Below are 22,401 nucleotides of genomic sequence, written 5' to 3' on the forward strand. Positions count from 1 at the left end.
GTGTGTGTGGCCTGGGTGATAAAAAAAGTTGCAGGAGGGGGGTGGGCAGTTGCTGGAAAGGAATGTCGCCCAGCAAGCTTCAACTGGACTGGTAACAGGCGGAGCAAGTCACAAGGACTTTACTCTGAAACAAGGCATATAAATGACCATCCCTTTTGAGACCATAACAATAGGGAGAAGACCAAACCATCAGGCTGCACAGCTCCTTTGAATAATCTGCATGAATTATATCTATGGGGATCACTGTGATATACTGTGAACACATAGGATCATTCCAGTATGCAGTATGGTATGTTGCAGGTCCTAAGATATGCCTCATCTGTGATACCTTGGGGGCAATATTAGGTTAGCAACAGAGAGACAACAATAGCGGGGAGAATAGGAGCGTGAAACTGGATTTGTAATAAAAGACCTGTGACCTGACCCAAACCAAACGTTTCTAATTTGCTGAAAAGCTTATACTACAGGATGGTGGGTTTTTCAGCAAGTGTCTATAGTTTCATCAGAACTGATTCTTTATTCAAACTAGTTGTTTTTACCTGCTGAATAGAGGCTACTTAGATGTTTTAAATGGTTATGGATGAGATTAATCAGGGCTGTAAGAGAAAAATGGTATCGGCAAATTGCGCAATGGGAAGGAAATGACCTAACTCTAATGGAGTCACTTCTCTTATTTTGGAAAGATTCTCCAATATCACACCCTTTAAACAAAAGTTTCCTGGTTGGCTGATGGGTTTATGAAGTTACAAATAAAATTTGCATCATATATCGGATGTGATGTTGCTTTGTTATTAATTTGTATATCGGCTTTCTTCCAAGGAGCTTAGAATTACGGCACAGTCCTGCTCATATCTACCCAGAGGTAGTCCCTACTGAATTCAAGTAGATTTACTCTCTGGTACAGGTGTATAAGATTGCGACCTTTGCCTCACAACAACCCTGTGGGCAATAGTGGCAAGCCCCCAAACAGCCAGTGAGTTTCATAGCTGAAGAGGAATCTAAATCTGGGTCTCCTCAGCTCAAAAACCATGCCCTAAGCAAGGCTTTCTTCTTTCTTTCATTGCTGCAACGGGTTCTGTAGATCAAAGAACATTTTGGAGGTGGCACGGGGTGAAGGAAGACTCAACCAAATGGCGCTTCTTTTTGTTCTCGGAGTCTGACTGATTTACATTTAGTTCTGACAGGGATGTGATGTGACAGGCAAGCTGCTGCGCCATTGGCAGCTAGAGGGCGTGACGCTTGGGCAGTTGACTTGCTTTTTTTATAAAAAAAATACCCCAGAGGTACAGGTTGTGCTGGAGGCAATGGGTGAGTAGCTGGCTTAGACTGAACCGCAGGATGATGCCGGAAGCCAATCGGAAACAGCATGTTCTAATTATGAAACATGCACGAGCCCTAATGGGGGGGGCATATCCACAACAGTCTGTAAGATTGTAAGAACAACTCTGCTGGCTGAAGACTCATCTCAGCCAGTGCTCTGCTTTCAAAGTGGCCAACCATATGCCCATGAGAAGCCTCCGAACAGAACCTGAACCACTGCATCACGGTCCCCTACTTGCAAATTTCAGTAACTCGTGTTCACAGCTATATTGTTCCAACAGGGGAGGTACAGCATCACCACCATGTTCTGTTGCTGTTGCTGGCTCATCCTCCATGAAGTTGTCTCATCCTTTTTTAAAGCCATCCAAGTCTGTTTTTAAAATTCATGCACATTTACTTGGAAGCCAGTTCCATTGAACTCGCTGTTTTGTAGAATTTGGGTTGATCCCTATAAGGCAGGTGAGGAAAATCTTTTGCCCTCCAGTAATTGCTGGACTACAACTTCCATCATCCTTGACCAGGCTTGCTTTGCTGGGGCTGATGGGTATTATTGCTCTACTATAGATCGGTTGCAATATAGTTCTGTCATTTTAACCCCTACCTTAGAGGCATGTGGCTTGCTCTTCTTTTACCTGGTCCTCTCTAAAGATCCCCAAAGTGTAAACTTCTTCCTCATGACACAGCACTAAAAACTCTTAACTGTTCTCTCTGTAAAAGAGTTGTTTTCTTCTGGGTTTCCAGGCTCCTCTTATTCCAAGCTTCTCTCTAGGTAGTTGCTCTGACCCCTCGGGACTTAAGTCACAAGAGAACTGAAGGGTTGTTTTATAATCTGAAGAAAGTAAACAACTTCCAGTTTTCAACACCAGTGCAAAAGTTAAAATGACAGGGGGGAAAATGACAGGAAAAAAATGTTGCTTTTCTGCAGTTCACATTAGGGAGACAGATGTGTTCCAACAAACAGGCCTTGCTGTTCCAAAATGGGGGCAATTAAGATGCCATCATAGATAAAATAACCTAGTTTTCATGTGGAAGTTTTCTGTAGGGAGTTGAAATAACGTATATACAGAAGCACAAGCCCAAAACAGCCAAGAGCAGGTGTTCAGGGTTGTATAAAACCCTGAACCAGATTGTACAAAAACCTGCTGGATAGCTAGCTGTTATGATACGTATGAAACAAAGTTGTTTTTGCTCACCTGTTTATTGGAAAGGACTAACACTCATAAGTTTAGGAAGACTTTTTACTATCTTTAGATTTTTATGGGCTATGTAGCAAATGGTGCTTTATGACAAGTAACAAGATTTTTCATCCCCATTACAGGTGGTGCTGTTACACTGCTCATAAAACCATTCATTTTTCTCAGTTTATTATATTAATATAGTGGGCTAAGTGCCACAGGTATTGCACAAAGACTGGTTGAAGTGAGTCTTCTTTTCCCTGTGGATTTTAGCCTAGAGTCAATTTTAAAAAGAGAAACTTGCGAGCCCCCTCCTCTGCTCTGCTTCATGCATGTGGCCAAGACACAGGCCTACCTTACTGAACCCTGGTGTCTCACATCCCAGGGTGAGCCAGCATGGTATAGTAGCAATTAGAGTGTCTGAATAGAACCTGGGAGACCAGGATTCAAATCCCTGCTTGGGCATGAAGCTCACTGGGTAACCTTGGGCCAGTATAACCTACCTCACAGTTTTGTGAGAATCAGATGACGAGGGGAAGAAGCACGTATGCCACTCTGAGCTCCTTGAAGGAAAAGGTGGGATATAACTGCAGTAGATAAATCACAATTAGCTCTTAAATAGGGTGGTTACGGGACGCGGAGCCCAGGACTTGCCCAGGACTTGCCGATCAGAAGGTCGGCGGTTCAAATCCCCGCGACGGGGTGAGCTCCCGTTCCTCGGTCCCTGCTCCTGCCAACCTAGCAGTTCGAAAGCACGTCAAAGTGTGAGTAGATAAATAGGTACTGCTCCAGCGGGAAGGTAAACGGCATTTCCGTGCGCTCCTCTGGTTTGTCAGAAGCGGCTTAGTCATACTGGCCACATGACCCGGAAGCTGTACGCTGGCTCCCTCGGCCAATAAAGTGAGATGAGCGCCACAACCCCAGAGTCGGTCATGACTGGACCTAATGGTCAGGTGGCCCTTTACCTTTACCTTTAGGGTGGTTACACCTGGTATAACCAAGTGAAGAAAGGTAAATGAACAATCTGATTTAGGATAATCTGCCATTCCTTGTTCCTCAGGTTCTTCCACACTTCCTCCTTCTTCCTGTAATGGGCAAAGCAGACAATTATATCACAGTGGGGGTGGGGGTGGGGAGCTCCCTCCTTCAGTTTGGGTTCAAGTGCTCTGAGTGCCCATTCAAAATCATCAGCAGAGATTATGAGGTCTGGAAGCAGTGATTTAAGCCAAAGGGCAATAAATTGTGCAGGATCATTCTCTTCCATTCCCTTGTCAAAAAAATAGTAAATATAAATTCATTCTCCTTTCGATTTTCTGCCATCTTCAAGCTTGTTGCATATATCTATATCTATCTATCTATCATCTATCTATCTATCTATCTATATCTATCTATCATCTATCTATCTATCATCTATCTATCTAATCTATCTAATCTATCTATATTTTAATTCTTCGCTCTTTTTTTGTCATGGATTTTTGGCTCAGTTCTTTTGTTGCTGTCGTTATTTCTGTTACAGTGTCAAACCTTGTATTAAATTCTGTCAGTTTCATGCTTCCATTGGAAGCATTAATTCCTTCCAAGTATTTTTAATAAGCTTCTTTATTGATTCTTGTTGTGCTGCAAATTCTTCTCGTAAGACAATGCTATGAGGTTGCGGTGGTGGGGGGGGTAGGCTATATGCAGACTCTTCTAATACATGGGCTCCCCTTCCAAGTCTTGGAATAGCCAGGTTATCTTCCTGGTGAGGTAATGCGTCATTAAGGTAACAAAGGAAGTGGATCTGTGCTAGACAAATGGGTGGGGGCCCCTCCCCCCCGAATTGCTGGTAGTTAGAAAGAGAAAGGTCAGAGCTGAGAACAGAGAGTTGAGTGATGTGAGCTAAGCAGCAATGCAAATAAACCATCTATCATAAAGATACCACAGTCTCCACTGACCCTCATGCCGAAGGAAACACAAACTCTGGGTACCTAGAATCTCATGGTGCTCAGAGATTGGGTTTGCATGCAATAATATTTTTAACACTTTCTTTCCCCAATGAAGATGAGGCCTCTTTTCAGGAAAGGGTGTCTTGGCTAGTGTCCTTGATGAAGTGAGCCTTCTATCTTGGGGCAGGCAGAATTGAGCGAGGTCTTTTATTTGCAGCTTTTCTGAATCCTCTTGCGTTCACCTCTCTCTTTCTTCAAGGCTTGAGGTGGGTTTTTTTAGACAGCAGGGCTTTTGCTCTCAACAGTTCTTCTGAGCCTTGGAGCAGAGCTTCAAGTTAAGTGGCAATCTTCTTTCTTTCCTGGCCATGTCTCCCCCACCCACAGCTGCCATTCCTTGTTGGTCTGTACTCTATAGATTCTAATCAGGGTGTGTGTAATGGGGGAACTTGCAGACCCCACAGCTCCCCAATGTTGAGGATGCATTGCTACAGGAGAAGGGTCACACAGCATCTCTTTGCTCATTTTTGCAGAAAGGGATTGAAAGAGCTGGCCAGTAGTTCTCGCGACTTCTGTACAAAAGCAAAATGGATGACACAGCCGATAGGCTGCTGTGAACACGCTGCTTTAACAAATGGGCACTGAGGGCAACTTCCTTGAATGACAAAGCTGGAACTCCGGGCCAATCAATGTATCAATCAATTACAGTTATTTATATCCTGGCTTTTGAGATACTTCCAAGGAGACTTATAAATAACACCCAGACACATTTTTAAAGAGCTCAATAAACTATATCAACATGTAACAAGCCAACAGGACTTCCCCTTAGGCAGATAGCCCAGAGGTAGGATTGCAAAGTACAGCAAGTATCGGCTCTGAGATGGTCTTTACCTTCCGACCTCTTTCCTGGAATGCTTCCCAGAGGGTAGTTGGTGGCCGATGGCCCTCTGGGTTGGGAAGAGTCTGACTGAAGTAGACTCTGAAGTGGTTTTCACCTGCTTCCGTCTCTCTCCCAGAATCCTTCGCTGTAACAAGACTTTAAAGTGGCATGACTAAACTTCCTTCAAAAGTCATATAAGAATGCCGTGCATCTTGAGGCAGGAGAATGGCATTCTGAAGGCTTCCTCTAGCCTGTACTTCTGCAAAACTGTTCTTCTGCCCCAGCTTTTTTCTTTTCTGCAGGGCACAGTTCAAGTTTTCAGATGGTGGTCCATAATATGGAAAAGGTTGCGGAACATTTGAGGATTTCTGCTCTTGGTCCTATGCTTGCTTTTTCCCCTCGTTGACAATGGAAGAAGTTAAGATTAGTTGTTCCAGCTCCTTTTCTGTTCATTCATGGAACTTGGACAGTTTTGCAAGAGGGCATGAAGAGTTTTCTGAAATGGGGCCTGTATAAGACGAAGTACTTTGCCAAACCTTTTGCATTTGCTAGATGAAGCTTTCCTTGAAGTGACACCCACTCCTTAACTTTCAGGATGGAATTTTGCATAATAGGAACACTCCATGACTCACACATGCAATTTTGAATGGTTTAGGGTCTATTCCAGTGTGTGGGTGTCTGTGTAGGGCAATTATGTAAGTGTCAGGATAGCTAAGAACTTTTGACATTTGTGGCAGCTTAGCAGAATTCCTCTCATGCTCTCAAATGCTTGTGTGAGGGATTTTACGCACTGAACTTCCCATGCATCTATGAAATGATTAGCAGGATTTTTTTATTAATGTCTGATTTATTATTGTCTCAACACATTAGGGTACGTTGGTTTTAAAGAGAAAAAAACATTTTAGTGAGAAGAGAGTATTCTTATACAAATTGTCTGGAAACTGCATTATAGAATAAAGCTGTTCTATATTCCTGACATTTTCAATGCTAATTGAATTCAGCACATATTTGAAAGAGAATGTTTGGATATATTACATGTGGGACCTGCAACAAAATGCTGCAGCATGGTTGCTCACGTACACTATCCCAGCTTGTTACACTTAAAATAATATTAAATATTTCCTGTGAAATCTTGGACACAGCACCTAGTCTCCACGAAAAGCAGTGAAGGTAGGAAGGAAAAGGTTTAAAGATTTGCTGTTGCATCAATCTGGTTTTTATGACTTTAGTCAACTATTTTTACTGAGGCTTTCTCTTGAGCTCTATAAAATATACTTACACTTTCTTTTCATTTGTTCCCACAGCATGTGGCACAACCATGGGACTTCCTAGACAACAGCCTTACTGGGAAGTGAATCATTGCTATGAATCATCATCATTATTATTATTTAACGGATGAAAAATGGAAACTGAAATACTGGCCTACCTGTGGCTACTAAATCAGTTCATGGATGAAGGCAGCTTTGACCCCAGAGCTCTCAGGTCTGATTCTATCAACCTGTGTATCCACTGGCCAAGGCTAGCCCTCCGCTAGCTATTGTGTATCACATTTCATGGAACAACACCATCCCCAAATCTCTTTGTTCAGCACCTGAATAGCTCCCTTGCCTGGAGGCTTTCATAGAAACACACCTGAGACAGGGGTTCAAGATTTACTGCTCAGCGGTAGAGCACATGCTTTGCATGCTTCAATTCCTGACATCCCTAGTTCAAGACAGCCAATGCGATGCTTTCTAGATGTTGTTCGACTCCAACTCCCATCATCCCTGTCCATTGCCCAAGTGGCTGGGGCTGATGGGATTTGAAGTAAATATATATGGAGGGCATGATGTTGGCGACCCTCTCCTAGTGGAAAGTATTAGCATTTCACTCCTCTGTTGCTGGATGTGTGATTGTTACATCACATGTCTGTGTAAGTATGAGAATGGAAGTCAGTCTTATTTCTTCCGCTGTACTGTACTTTTGTACTGTGTTTGTGTGTGTGTGTGTGTGTGTGTGTGTGTGTGTGTGTGTCTTGAAGGAGAAGTGAAAGGACACCATGGTTGCTTTGTCCTGTATATATTGCTTAATAAATCACTTAGAATGTTACACTCACGCTCCATGATTGTTTCTGCTATACTCTGCTAGAGTGAGAATGCACATGTCATTTAATATGTGTCGCAAGTGCGCACCGGGACTGATTTGTGAATGTCCCGGGCTGCGCTTCATCAGGAAGATGCCCGGAGAGGTCTGTCTCATTCTGAGGGCTGCGTGTGCCCCCCCCAGGTGTGTTCCAACAGAAAGGATCAAGGGACAGGTGCTGCAAGTAGGTTCTCCATGAGATCCTGAGCTTCTGCCACCAGTCGAAGGAGACAAGGTCTGATAGAAACCAATAAGATTGCTTCCAAACTTCCTACCCTTTCTATAAATCAAATTCAAGCAAGTCACACTGACACCCTTGCCAGATAATACCCATTCTGCATTTGTAAGAACTCGGTCATTTAGTGTGACAACCACTCACACTTTAGAACTCCCCGCCGTTTGAGATTAAGAAGGCTTCTTCGCTTTACTCCTTTTGGCTTCTGCTGAAATCATACTTGTTTTGAAGAGCCGACATGGGTGGCGCTGTGGGTTAAACCACAGAGCCTAGGGCTTGCTGATCAGAAGGTCGGCGGTTCGAATCCCCGCGATGGGGTGAGCTCCTGTTGCTCGGTCCCTGCTCCTGCCAACCTAGCAGTTCGAAAGCACGCCAAAGTGCAAGTAGATAAATAGGTACCGCTCCAGCGGGAAGGTAAATGGCATTTCCATGCACTGCTCTGGTTCACCTGAAGCAGCTTAGTCATGCTGGCCACATGACCTGGAAGCTGTACGCCGGCTCCCTCGGCCAATAAAGCGAGATGAGCACTGCAACCCCAGAGTTGGCCACGACTGGACCTAATGCTCAGGGGTCCCTTTACCTTACTTAGATGTTTAGAAAGTTGTGTATGGGCAATCTATCTGAAATATATTTGTATTTGGAGGAGTTAGTGATCTGACATGGTTATGCTTCCTGCCCCCTGCTCCTTCCTTTTCCCTATCTTTTCTTAAGCTGTTTGATGGCTGAGAACAGCCTTTAATGTCTTAATCAGTTAGGAAGAAGTGATAGGGCTAGGGCTTCTTTGATGTTGGGCATTGTTTGGAGAAAGCGAGGCACTGGGAGAGGGTGGCTAATGACTAATCTGCACATAGCCAGTCCGGCAAGCAACACGGGCTAACAGGTATCGGATGGTTGTGGCAGAGTGTTAGGGAGAAGCTCGTGCACAGACTGATGGCCAAAGGGCTGTACAACCTGGGGCTACCTGGGAGAGTCACTTCGCCACTTCTTGAGGGCTTCCACGTGGCAGATTGAAGTGCTTGCTTGGTATGTACCATATATATTGCTTGCTGTTTAGAACAAAACCTTTAATCTTCTCACTCACTTGTGTTTTGTATTACTTCTGAATCTCATTTTTAAAAGAACCACCTTGCATTCGGCAAGACAAGTTGAGGTAATGTTAATCCGTTTTAGTATTTTAACTTTAGTATGTTTTAAAGTAGGGCTGTGGGTTTTTTCTTGATTCTGTGGTTTTATATTTTGTAAACTGTTTTGAGGTTTGTTTGTTTTTAGCAATCAAGTGGTGCATTCATTTTTTAAAAAATAAATAAAATACATAAATAACCTGTCTGTCCATGTCCCAGGATTGGTGAGTTCTGGGTATTGCTCACTAAGTGCAATTCACTCGGGGAAGTTCTGTGTTATGACGTGCACAAGCCTGCGTGGTATTGTTCTTTCTTTGGGAATTGCTATTTGCACTAAACTGACAGGTGGCGAACAAAGGAAGCTTCTCTTGCAGGATACGCAATAGCCAAATAAAGCAGGGATAGGGAACCTGCGAACCTCCAGATGTTGTTCAACTCCTATCAGCCCCAGCCAGTGTAGCCAAGAGTCAAAGAGGATGGGAATTGTAGTCCAACACCATTTGGGGGGTCACAGGTTCCCCATCCCTGAAGTAGAAGGAAGAGGGAAATGGGGATTTCTCTTTGATATAAAGGTAAAGGTAAAGGGACCCCTGACCATTAGGCCCAGTCATGGCTGACTCTGGGGTTGCGGCGCTCATCTTGCTTTATTGGCCGAGGGAGCTGGCGTACAGCTTCCGGGTCATGTGGCCAGCATGACTAAGCCGCTTCAGGTGAACCAGAGCAGTGCACGGAAATGCCGTTTACCTTCCCGCTGGAGCAGTACCTATTTATCTACTTGCACTTTGATGTGCTTTTGAACTGCTAAGTTGGCAGGAGCAGGGATGAGCAACGGGAGCTCACCCTGTCGCGGGGATTCGAACTGCCGACCTTCTGATCGGCAAGTCCTAGGCTCTGTGGTTTAACTCACAGCGCCACCCGCATCCCATCTCTTTGATATACGTGTGCCTAAAAGGCATTAGAGTTGTAGCTCTGCCTTTTAAATTTGTGAAAAAGTTAAAGTGGGCAGCTTTTAAAAAATGGTTTTGCCATTTGAAAATGTGTTCTAGCATGATGAATTCCTGAAGGAGAATGTCATCTCCCAACAGGGTTGCCTGTACCAAAAGCTCCAAAACCTTAGTTACCAGATGTGAACAGATGACAAAATAAACTATTTGGCTCCTTGGGCTTGCCTGTGTTTCAGTGCTGGGCATCGCTGAAAGGTCGAGGACATGACATGCCAGGCTATGCAAGAGCAGGCAAGTCCTTCTGAAGTCAGTTTTTATGCCAGCATGATAAATCCTTTCCTTTCTGGTGCTACTAAACTAAGATTTAACCTTTCCCTCTCATTAAAGAATCTGGGTTGTATCAAATGCTAGTGCTACTCAGAGTGTAGACCTGCTAGAGCCAATGAAGCTAAGCTAGGCATCTCAATTAATTGCAATGAATCTACACTGGATATAGCCGCCCTATTTTTTTGCACATTAGATGAATTCTTTTTTCAGCTGTGTCACCATCCCTTCAAAAACAAAAGCAAAAACAGAAAAACCCCACACAGTTCTTTCCATCAATAGACAGCACTTAATAGGACTGGCATGGTAGGAAAGAAGAGCAAGTAGATATCTGGAAGCAGTAGAAAGGCAGTTCTATCAAAATAGTTGACTTATAATCAAGGGGGATGGGGACCATGCTATATATAAGAAGTAATAGCTCAATTTAAATCTTCACTTACCTGGGAGTAAGCACATTTAATTCATTGAAACTTACTTCTGTTTAAACATAGTTAGGATTGCAGCCTAAGTCATTTGTTCCAATGTGTTTGTATACCATCTGTTAATCATTTTTTAAGGGCGGTTTACATAACATAACATAACATGGTTTTCAGTACTGCTCATTAAACCCAACTTATGCGACCCGTCAGACTATCCAGCTCTCTGTATGTTGTGATGGGGGGGGGGGAATCAAGAGAAACAATACAGTTTGGGGGGGGGAAGTCAGTGTTTCCTAGGATCTTGTAGGGTTCTGCATAACATTCTAAATGACTTGGTTGCGACAACTAAGGTAGGGTGGTTTACATTGCCTTTTATCACTGCACAAGGCCAACTCAAGATGGCAGGGCTGCCAGGGGATGTGTGCAGCATCCTTCAGGAATTGTGGGTGTCCTGGAATGCAGGTCTTTTCCTTTTCCTGCACCCCTGGTTTATAGTTCCCTTATTCCTGGTTAAATGGTACAAGGCAATGGTGTCCACTTACGCTTTGCTGAAAGAGAGAAAATGCATCACTAAAATAGAGGATAGGAGAGGACACTGGTTAGCATAACATTTGCACATGCAAATCTAGAAATATTATAGTTTAATACATCTCATTGCAGTGAGGAAGACCTGTGTGGCTGCCTAATCTGCCCAGGTTTAAACCTCTGATGGAAGAAAGATGGAAACTAGCAGGTCTCCTTTGGCGACACACAGGAAAAAGGCCCGAGTCTATCTAATGTATTGATGACGACGACGACAACAACAACAACAACAACAACAACAATTTGTTCTTTGTACCCCGCCCATCCGGCTGGGTTTCCCCAGCCGTTCTGGGTGGTTCCCAACAGATTAAAAACAGAATAAAACAGCAAATATTAAAAACTTCCCTAAACATAATACATCTTAACAGCAATGGGACACATACAGTCAGCAGGGCCTCTGATGTTCATTTTTATATATGGGAGAAGGGGGGGGCGGTTCTTATAGCAACATGGCCCAGCTATACAGAGTTGGCCATTAAGGTTGTTTTGCCCTCTCCACAAGTCGTACTCGTGAAAGTAATATTGAGCTTCATCCTCTGCATTGTAAGAGGATATTTATCTCACTCTTTCAAAGGTGGAAGAGAAAGGCAAGGAGGAAATCAGAAGCAGGAAGCTAGCCTGTGAGAGGAGGCTGGGGAAGAGAGGAGAGTACATCTGTGCATGCCAGAAGTCCATTAGGTTTCAGGAAAGCGGAAGGTACAATCGAAGTCACTCAGCCATAGCTGGTGTAAAGCGGTGAGGCTGAATGGAAGCCTGCCAGTTCACACCATTTGAGTGATTAGGCTTGCATCCTTCGCCCTAAAAGAAAAAGAATAAAAACTCACACTGACCTCATTTAAACAGTAAGTCAATATGAAGCAATCCATGCCTTTTCCTTTGCAAGGGGGACTCAGTTGGCATTACTGGCTCCTCTGATCTGCAGCACCTGTGCTTTGGGAAGATGGAGACATTATCAGCTTTTTATCACTTAACAGAGGAAGGGATTCCTGGCCTGATGTTATTTATTCAGCTGGATGTATTGACTTTGTCTGAGAAGATCTAAGTGGAAGGCTGGGGGTTGTGTAACTTCAGCCTGTTAACTACCAGAGCTTCAAAAACCTTGATTTATGAGCTTATGCCCATGAATGGTTCAGAGTCAGGAATCTGAATGCCTTTTGCTTTCAATGGAAATCAAGGCATCAGGAGCTGCAAAAGATCCTACAGTTAGAGAAACTGACATTGTGACCTCCCCAATAACATTACACTAAACCACATTGTTGACAGGCTTGTTTCTGGAACTGTTTGACAGGCTAAGGTAGCTCACGGAGTCCATTCTGATACAGTGGCCTTTGCCATTATGGGTTGTAGCCAAGGAAGTTTTACTCAAGAGTACAGCCATTCAAAGGAATGGAACTCAGGGGACTTCCGGCGAGCCGCAGCCACAGGAAAGGAGCGCGAGGCTGCTCTCCGGGGGGGTCTCGAACAACGCGGGGGTCTAGAGGTGTCACGAAGGCTCCGTGGACCTCGAAACCCAAAGAGGACTATCTTTGGGGACAGGTACCTGGCGGTGCTGCTGGCGCTCCCCTGTTTTTCGGACGTTTTAAACCAAGTTTGAGAACAGGGTTGGAGCTGCAGCACGAAAGGGAAGCAACAGACCCCGTGTTGTGAAGCCTCAGGCTCCGAGTGAAAGCGGCAAGCCTCCAACAACAATTAAGAAGCTGGGTCGTAATTTAAACAATAACAGACTGAATTTAAGTTAAAGAAACCAGCGGAACAAAGATATTATGATATGAAAGAAGAAGGAATTCGCTTCAGCGGTAAGAGTAAATGGCGTGTGTCAGGGAACTGCCATCGGAGCCTAGAGTGGAGGTAAGGCTCCCTAACGATGCAGGAGAAGGGACCAGCAGGGAGAGAGAGCAAACTTCCTTTGAGGAAGGAAATAGGAGGGACACCAGGAAGCAAGGGGGGACTGCGGAGAGAGGGCTCCAAGACTCTTCCACAGAGACCAGCGGGGAGAGCCCAGGACCTCCGTTGGGCACGCCCACTCTGCGCAGGAGACTTCCGCGCAGGGAGGCTAGGAGGAGACTTGGGGTCAAAGAGTTTTTATGTTGGAAGAAGTTCAGAAAACGCCCACTGACGGATTCTGCCAGCGACTGACACAGCCATGGAGAAAGGGCTGTCCAGCCAGGGAAAGGTTTAGCCAGGCAACGTTGCCTAGAGCTGCAGCACCCTTTACGCACAAGCAACCCCAATTCCCTTTACAGCGTGTAACGGAAGACTGGGAGAGGAGAGGGAATAAGACTGTAACTGCTGAGTGGGCGTTGCGGAGAGACCTCAGATATAAAGTGTAAAAATCTGAGGCAATGGACTGATTGAAAATAGTTGAATATTGGAGAAGCGGATAGAAACGTTTCTGCTCTGTCCTGGTCGGAGTGCGCTATGCCAGCGACCAAAAGGGACTGTAATTTTTTTTACCCAGTCTAGGATATATAAGTGAGACTTTGTTTCGAGTTTCGAGTTACTGTATCTTCTATATACCTCCCCCGCCTAATGTGTTCAAGCAAAGGAATGGAACTCAGTTTGCCAAGTCCATTAATTTCACTGTGTCTTCTCTGAATATAATGTTGGATAACAACCCAAAGTTTCCAGATAGCACTCAGAAGTTCTGATAAGTTTTACTCAAAACAAAGAAACAGAAACACTTAACCTAGGCAGGTAGTGGGGATTTTAAAAGAAATTACCTCAGAAAACCAGAGCACGTTTGTTGCCTTTCACTAAGGTAGAAAGAAAAGCCATTGAAACAAAATCCTCTTCAAAGAAGATCAGTGAGTTTTTGTTTTTGTTTTGCTGATATGCTACCCATGTTGGAACTATCCTGTAAATAATTTAGAGCAGGCATAGGCAAACTCCGGCCCTCCAGATGTTTTGAGACTACAATTCCCATAATCCCTGACCACTGGTCCTGTTAGCTAGGGATGATGGGAATTGTAGTTCCAAAACATCTGGAGGGCCAGAGTTTTCCTATGCCTGATTTAAAGCATACCAATTAGTTATTGTTATTAAATAAAGGTAATAAACTAAACAGGGAAACAAATGTTACTGGTTTACTGCTCATGGTTCACACATCACAGTAGGCCAGATTCTGGGTTGTGCAGGGTAGCCTGAAACAACACAGTCAAGAATAGAGAAGGAGCAAAATGTCCATATGCATCAAACCATTATTATATTATTATCATCAATCTTCATCTTCATCATCATTTTGTTTTTAAAGGCAGCCCTACCAGGAATTTGCCCAGCAAGTTCATACAGCAGCAATACAATATTATGCCCTGAAATTGTCTTCTGTGAGATCATACCCACGTAGCTTATGATGGTCCATCATACCTCTTGAAAGCTGGCTGTTTCAGAACATGCAAAGTATGAGTGGAGGGGAAAGAGTGATGGGATGTCACACGGTTTTCAAAAGGTCAACTGCAGATGCTGTTGGGAAAACACCTAGAAATGATTGTTCTCAAGAAGACAGGAACTTTGTCTGAAAACAGGATGGTCTGCCTCAAAAGACACCAGCAGATCCTAGTAGAGTTTGAGAAGGAAAACAAGCTGGGCGCCTCAGTGAGCTGCAAAGGGAAAACATCCCACTGGGTAACAAGACAGCATGTCGGGTAAACAGGAAAGGAGCAGTCAGCAGAGTCTGGGGGGTGAAAAAGGCTGGGGAGAGCTCTGATCTACGAGCACGATAAGGAAACTTGAAATGAAAGATCTCTTTGCACAGCCTGGCAAAAAGTGGCTGCATAAACAGAAAGAGGCATCGGCCTTCCGACTTAAAGTTGTGTGTGCTTCAGGGTAAGCAGAACTAGTCAAAATTAATGTTGGGAAACCATAGATTTCATTTGCTCGCGTATGAGAGACATGTCCGAATTTCGCATACAGGAGGGTTACAAGTTCAACCTCTGGCATGTCTAGGAAATATGTCTTTCTGAAAGCTGCCAGACAGTGCAGTAGACCAGATGAAGCAATGGTGTGAATTGGCAGAAGGCAACTTCCTATGATCCTATGCGGTTGCAGCACTGAGGTAATCACATTTCCTGTCAAGATAAGGAAACCTTGTCCAATACCTCCTTGCTGTGTTCTGTTTTTCCTCTGAATTGGCTATTTAAAAATAGGACTGCTAGGAAGTACTAAATTACTGACAGCTACTTACTGCCATGGGCTCTTCCCTTCCACACTGCGTGAAGCTGAGGCTTGAAGATGCAGCTGCCGGTTGAATAGGAAAAAGCAACTTGAGGGGAAAGGGTTGGAGAGGAAAATGGAGGGGCAGGAAATAGTTAAGCAGGAATACGGAGGCTTTTTTTAGACTGAGGGCCACATTCATTTTTGGACAACATGTTGGGGGCCACATGCCAGTGCTGGGCGGGGCCAGAAGCAAAAGTAGGTGGGGCAATGAATATAAATGTTAGCTTTGTACAGTAGATTGGTTTCTCTCTCTCTCTCTCTCTCATCCATGCAGGTAAGCAAGAGGCACTATGAGGGTTCAAGCCAAGCAAAAACATTCAAGGGTGAGAAGCTGAGCCAATGAGGAATGTGTGGCCTGGGGAAGGGAGTGTTTGCCTGAGGAGAGTCCCAAGGGCGAGTTCTGGATGGCCACATTCAGCCCCCAGGCCTCAGGTTCCCAACCTGTGAGGCTAAGCACTCCCCCCCCCTTTCTTCCTGCACTAATCTCCACATTCACTCCTGCTTAAATGGGGTTGTGAATCGCAGATTTGTCTGCACAGCATCTGTAGAGATGGGATCTACTGAAACAAAAGGGTCTGTCTACTTGTGTGAGTCAGTTCTCCAGTAACCCAGTTCAAAATTGTCTCCTCTGGTGAGGAAAAAGAGATGAAACATGATGCTTAGAAAGAACCGCCTGAGCCATGCAACTGGAATGTACAAGAAAGGAGCCCAAACCGACTGGATAACAGTTGTGCTCAAACGATCCTTTGTTCTCAGCCAAGGCAATATTTTGCATTTGGAAGAATGATGTCAAGAATGTGGCTGTAAATGAAGTACGCATGGAAGTTTTGACTTGAGAGAGCCACACACTGTTTTGAAGAGTTCCTACTAAACTCCCTGCCCCCAATATGCACAAGGGCTCTATCCAGTACTAGTCATAATAGGGTTATTATCTAGTGTTAGCCATATTTAGGGTAGACCCACTGAAATCAATGGGCATGATTATTTTAGGATCATCATTTTCAGTGGGGCTACTCTGCTTAAAATTTAGGTTTTGGTCCTCCTATAGCACTAACACCCTCTTCACTAAATCCACAAAAGGTGTCCCAAATTGCCCATCTGACACCATCCCCTCCTTGGTCCCCTTCTCCTCTTTGGAATCCCCTCAATTTTCTCTGGAGTTTCTTCTCTTCCTTGTTGGAGGATTCTTTTAAGGCCTGTGTGTGTGTGGCAGCTCTTTCTTCCTTCAAACTCCACAAGGCAAGGCTCTAGCAGAGTAGGCCCTTTCCTGCTCTCTCTCTCTCTTTCTTTCTCCACACTTGCTCTGGGAAAACTTATCAAGCGCTACAACTCCCATGACCACCACATTTTTCTCCGCATGACTCACCAGCACTCCCACCTCAGCCCCATTCATCATAATCCACCCCTAAACCTTGCTTGCTTGCTCAGCACCATTCTTTCCAACCATCTCAACCACATTGCCTCGTTTTTTTTGATCTCTCATCACTTGCCCTCCTCTTGCCCTCAACTAATGGGATAAACACCTCCCTCCTAAACACTGCAAAATATCCATCATTTCCTCCCCCCTCCCCCTGTTCCTGTGGCCTAACTGAGCTCCGGCTTAGCTTTCTTTCTCATCCAGACTAATGCAAACTCTCTCTTTGTCTTTCACCAGTTGCAGATCCTTCACTTATATTTCAACATCCATGGTTAAAAATATCCACTTTAGTGGTGATAAAAGTTTCTCTCCAATACTCTCTGCCTTACTCCATGGTCCTGTGTATCTTTGCTGGGCATCACTCACCATTCTTTCCAGCTTACATACCTGTGTGACCTCCATGAAATAATACAGTAATCACATGTCAATGTCAATTCAAGTTACACAGGAATAGTTTCTGATTCAAAATAAAGGCATGCTTAACCTACTGTGTAGTTTGACCCCAAGTATAAGCTTTGTTTTCCCTCCTAATTTCAGATTAATTGGAGAGACTACCCTCTTGCCATACTTATATACTTTGTAAGAAAGCAACTATGTGTTCAGCTAGTTATATTAAATTGTTTTCATGTTATTTTATTTCTATGGAGGATCCAAATAATTGAATCTACTTAGAAGCCTATTCTGGCATTAAGCTACATATAGACATAGAATAACAGTAACAAAACAATAACAATAAATTAATCGTCATCATAATATTATTAGTTGTATATACCCTGTGTTTCAGAGAACATAGTAGCTTCTAAATACCACAGACTTATTGATCTGTCATTAGAGGCCACATAAAAACAGAAGTTTAGTTTAGCTTCAGAGACCTGTGATGCTCTCCTTTCTGCATAACATTTAGAGAACAAAAAAAGGTTGTTGTAGGTCATTCCCCTCCCCCCAACATATTTCTTTTTTCCTTTTTTTGTACTTTAAGAATGCTTCAGAAGCTGGTATTTCCTGATAGTGTGTGGGTGGTACTGTTTCAGCGGCATAAGCAATGGCACTCACAGCCTGAATATCAGAAAAAGGAGAAGCAACTTCACTCATAACCAAATTGATTAATTTTTATAGAAAGACCTAAAAGGTAAAGGTAAAGGTACCCCTGCCCATACGGGCCAGTCGTGTCCGACTCTAGGGTTGTGCGCCCATCTCACTTAAGAGGCCGGGGGCCAGCGCTGTCCGGAGACACTTCCGGGTCACGTGGCCAGCATGACAAAGCTGCTCTGGCCAGCACCAGCGCAGCACATGGAAACGCCGTTTACCTTCCCGCTATAAAGTGGTACCTATTTATCTACTTGCACTTAAGGGTGCTTTCGAACTGCTAGGTGGGCAGGAGCTGGGACCGAATGATGGGAGCTCACCCCGCCACGGGGATTCGAACCGCCGACCATGCGATCAGCAAGTCCTAGGCACTGAGGTTTTACCCACAGCACCACCTGCGTCCCTCATAGAAAGAGCTACCTGTTATCAAATCTCTTTCTCTTTCTCGTTCTCTCCCCTGTTATCACTGACTCCTCAGATTGAACTAATTCTGCTGATTAACTTAATTCTGTCCTGGGAATTATATATTCATTTATTTTGCTTTCCCTGGGGGAGGTAAATAAGGCCAGGGTCCAGGGTCCATGGAATCCTTTGAAGGGCAAACTATATTCTCTGCTGCTCCAGAAGGTCAAATCTAATGGGTTAAAGTTACAGGAGAGATTCTGTTGGCATGTTAGTGGAACCCTCTCAGGGATAGCAGCAGTTGGGCAATGGAAGCAAGTCTGCAGAGAGGTGACTGGGATCTCCCTCACTAGAGGTCTATTGGATTGTTGGACACCCATGTATTCTAGCTCTCGGTTTCCCCCAAAACAATCATTTATTATTATTGATTGTAAGCCATTTTGAATCTGGCAGGATATGAATTATTATTGGTAATAAATAAATAAATAAAGTGGCTAGACATGATGGCTTATCTCTAATGGTGGGGGAATGGCTTCTGCTTACACCATGGAGGGCACCTGAATTCCACCCATTCTTCCTTTCTGATGCAGAACTCCCATTGCCCAAGCTTCTCCTTGGCACTGTGAGATCTGCTGAAACAGCATGGAGTATGGCACAGAGCAGGGGTGGCCAACTCCCAAGAGACTGCGATCTACTCACAGAGTTAAAGACTGGCCATGATCTACCCCCTTTCTGGGGGTTAAGGTCAATGTTTCTGAGCTCTTTTTTTAAGGAAGGAAAGCCCTGTTATGTGGGGTTCAGGTCAAACTTTTTGAACTTCTTTTAGGGAGGAGGGAAGGCCCGTTTTGGGGGTTGAAGGGCCAAAATGTTGAGCTTTTTTTAGGGGAGCCAAAGTTGTTCAGCTTCTTTAGGGGAGCCAATGATCCACCAATGATCTACCGCAGACATCCAGTAATCTACCGGTAGATCATGATCTACCTGTTGGACATGCCTGGCATAGAGGACTACAAGTGCTAGGGGCATTGATGGAAAGAGGCTACAGCTCTTTTATTAAAAAACCCCAAAAACGCAATTGTGCACCAGAATACCTTTATCAACCAGATCTTCATGGCTCAGGTAAAGTCCTTTTACTTTGACTTTTTTATTCATTTAAAGCGCGCTAATATCATAGCTGCACACCCACACTGCCCAACTTTAAGCAGTGCCAGTCACAAGCACCAGAAGTAGTAAAGGCAGGCACAATGGGACTAATGCTCTTATGGCAATTTGGAGCAAATAAAATATTTGGAATCAGCTATGAAATAAGAGCTTGAAAAATGTGCAGCCATGGTCACAAGCATTTTGTGTCTTGATGTCTCAATGTGCCCGTGAATCACCCAAATGATCTTCAGCTTATAGAGCATTGCTTGATATATTCAGAAGTACATCCTGCTGTATTCAATCCAGCTTACTCCCACTGGTGGAGGAAGAGGGGTGCGGGGGGAGCGCACCAGCCCCGCTCCCACCTGCTCTCCATGCCCCCCCCACCAGAGCATGAAACTCCGCCACTGCTTACTGCCAGGTAAGTGTGCAGAGGATTGCAGCCATTATTACCTTGAGTTTCGCCAAGCGAAGGGGACCTATTTTTTTTTACCTACAGCTCTGGAAGAGATAGAAAGAGCTGTTGAAGGGAGAGATTGGACATTTATTTCAATTTAATGCAAAGTGCTAAGATGACTTTCTTTGTAAATAGCAAGTACCCACTTGACATTTATCTAAGGGAATTCAAAGAATGCAGAGAACAGAACCGAGTTTGACTAAGAAGAACGCAAACCATCCGTAGGACTTTTGTTTAAAGTGGATTAAAGTGATTGCAGCTTGGCTGCTCTCTCTTTCTATGCTAATAAAACTATAGCGTGAATTCATACCTTCTCTGTAGCTCAATATATGGTGTTGAGTCAGTGCCCAGGTGTCATCTAGTACAAATTTGCAACACAGACTTCCTTCCCTGCCCCTGTCCCAGGGCAGGCTGCAGCAGCGATCTTGACCCCCAGTCTGTGATGCTGCAAAATAGTCCGGTGAGAATACTGCACAGGGCCGGCTCAGCCAAGAGGCAAGCTGAGGCAACTACTTCAGGTCACAGGATCCACAGGGGCAGCAGGCCGCAATGTTCTTCCGATTCTTCCCTGGTAGGGAGGGGGCCCACCTCAGATTCCAAAATGCCTGATATTGCAGGTCAGGGGTCAGACCAACATGGGTATCTCAAAACCATACATAATTTCATAAACATCATAGCACATTCTCCTTGTATAACATTCCCTCCTCCATTCCATATATACAGCCCGATCCTATGCATGTTTACTTGGTGTCAGGGAACTGCCATCGGCTCAGGGGCGAGAGGGGAAAAGGCGGATGGATTACAGAGAGCCCCCAAAGATCATGGGAAGCAGCACTTCCTCAGCGGAGGAAGGAAGCCACGCCTCTAGTGGGGAGGAGATGCAGGGCTCGGAGGATGCAAGGCAGTGCCAGGACACCTTGCCTGAGCAAAGCGGGGAGGAGGGAGGTCCTCCTTTACCCAAGCCTTCCTTGCGCAGTAGGCTTTCGTGTCGAGAGGGGAGGCGCAGACTGGGGGTCAAGAAGCTACTCTGCTGGGGAAGATTTAAGGACCGCCCACTCTCAGATTCTGCCAGTGAATGAGCAAGACGTGGAACAGAGGCACTCTGCATTGTAAAGCTTTTTTTAGCACCAATAAGAACAGACTAGTGAGGCATCTTGCCTGATTGCTCTCGAGCAACCACCCGATACCCTTAACACTTGGAATAAATCACAGTTATTTAAAAGGGGCTTCCTCCCTACCAAGCACATTTTGGATTGATGCCTAACACCCCCCCCCCCCCAATATATACATTTCAATGAGGGGAAGATACTTCAATTCCCCAGTTATCCAAGTTGCTCCTTTCTGTACCTTTTCCAGGTGTTATTGATGTTATCCCATCATCCCTGACATGGCCATACTGGGAGGTAGGTGAACCCACTTGGGGTTGAGCCCTGAGTCCAGAGAGTATCTCCCTGCCCCCACCCAACCCCCTGCTCTATAGTATCATTTTTGAGGTGGGGCACTGAGAACAGGAGTATTCAAAATACAGCTGCACTCTACATTTTTTATAAAGGGACCATGACATTAGCAGGTTCCAACCCCCCACCCCCACCCCTTTCTTAACAATTCCCGATATCAAACTTCCTTTCTTTCCCTGCAACTGTTCTCTGAGTTGCCATTTTCAGTAAGCTGTCTGTCACAACCTCAGTATCTCTCTCCTGGGTAATCATAGCCAGTTTGGAGTCAAACTGATATATATGAAGTTGGCATGTTTTGACCAAACCTTGTACTGTACTATATGCCTGCTAGACTGAATGGATTTTGCCAGGTGTTTATCAGTTGGGTTTATAACAGTAACAATGTAAATTTCCTTCTTATCTGGTGAAACTGTTGGGACTGCTTCTTGTTGGGTAGATGGGAAAGAATCAATATGATCAAGATTACTGCAGTGAGACTCCAGTTTCCATCAGTAGTGATTTTATTGGTACTTCCCCAATATTCAATCTACTTAGATATTGTCTGTGCAGCTTTGGCAAGGCGCTGCAATGTTATCTTTATGACAAAAGTGATGCATTATTTTTACATTTGTCAAGGGGAAAATATAGCTCAATCATTACTAGAAATTGGGCAACCCAATATTTTCAAATTTTCTAAACAGCTTTAAGGAAGGGCATAACAATTCCATATAATATAATACTTTTAAGCAGTACAAATTGAATTATGCATACTTTTTAATGAAATGAATAATAGTAATAATTATTCTACTGCTGCCCAGACTGCTCTTTTGTTTCTACTGTAGTGTTTTGTTTTGTTTCGAAGCAGAGTTTGTGCATTCCAAAGTTTTCTTTATTTGGACAAGTCTTGCACTTTTTAAAAGATGCAATCCTTTTATGGCTTCTTTAATGCCACTGTTTAACCACACTGGTGTCTTCTGGGCTTGTTCATACTCTCTCTAATCAATTGTCTCCATTTGTAGCTGAAGCTCTTTTATAGTGGTTTAAAATAGTACCCAGCCTCCCTGACGGGAATGGACTTTCCTGACTCCTCCCTCCACCTACTTTTTAAACAAAGCCCCTCAGTTTAAAGGATTCTTTCTTCTGAAATTGGATACAACTCTGTCAGGCTTTTAAGGCAATTTTCCACTTGTATGTTCGTTAAACCGTGC

The 22,401-nt window shown here is 44.3% G+C and overlaps 1 long non-coding RNA gene across 1 annotated transcript; it reads right to left on the minus strand.

The window, feature by feature from the left end:
• Positions 1 to 9,755: 9,755 nt before the first annotated feature.
• On the minus strand, positions 9,756 to 15,481 carry LOC128421942 (uncharacterized). The gene is made up of 3 exons (XR_008332407.1): positions 15,224 to 15,481; positions 11,868 to 11,968; positions 9,756 to 11,009 (listed from the first exon to the last, which is right to left on the minus strand). It is a non-coding gene; the product is annotated as an uncharacterized LOC128421942 (long non-coding RNA).
• Between the last annotated feature and the right edge of the window lie 6,920 nt (positions 15,482 to 22,401).

The sequence above is a fragment of the Podarcis raffonei genome, chromosome 10, assembly GCF_027172205.1.
Source record: "Podarcis raffonei isolate rPodRaf1 chromosome 10, rPodRaf1.pri, whole genome shotgun sequence".
NCBI lineage: Eukaryota > Metazoa > Chordata > Lepidosauria > Squamata > Lacertidae > Podarcis > Podarcis raffonei.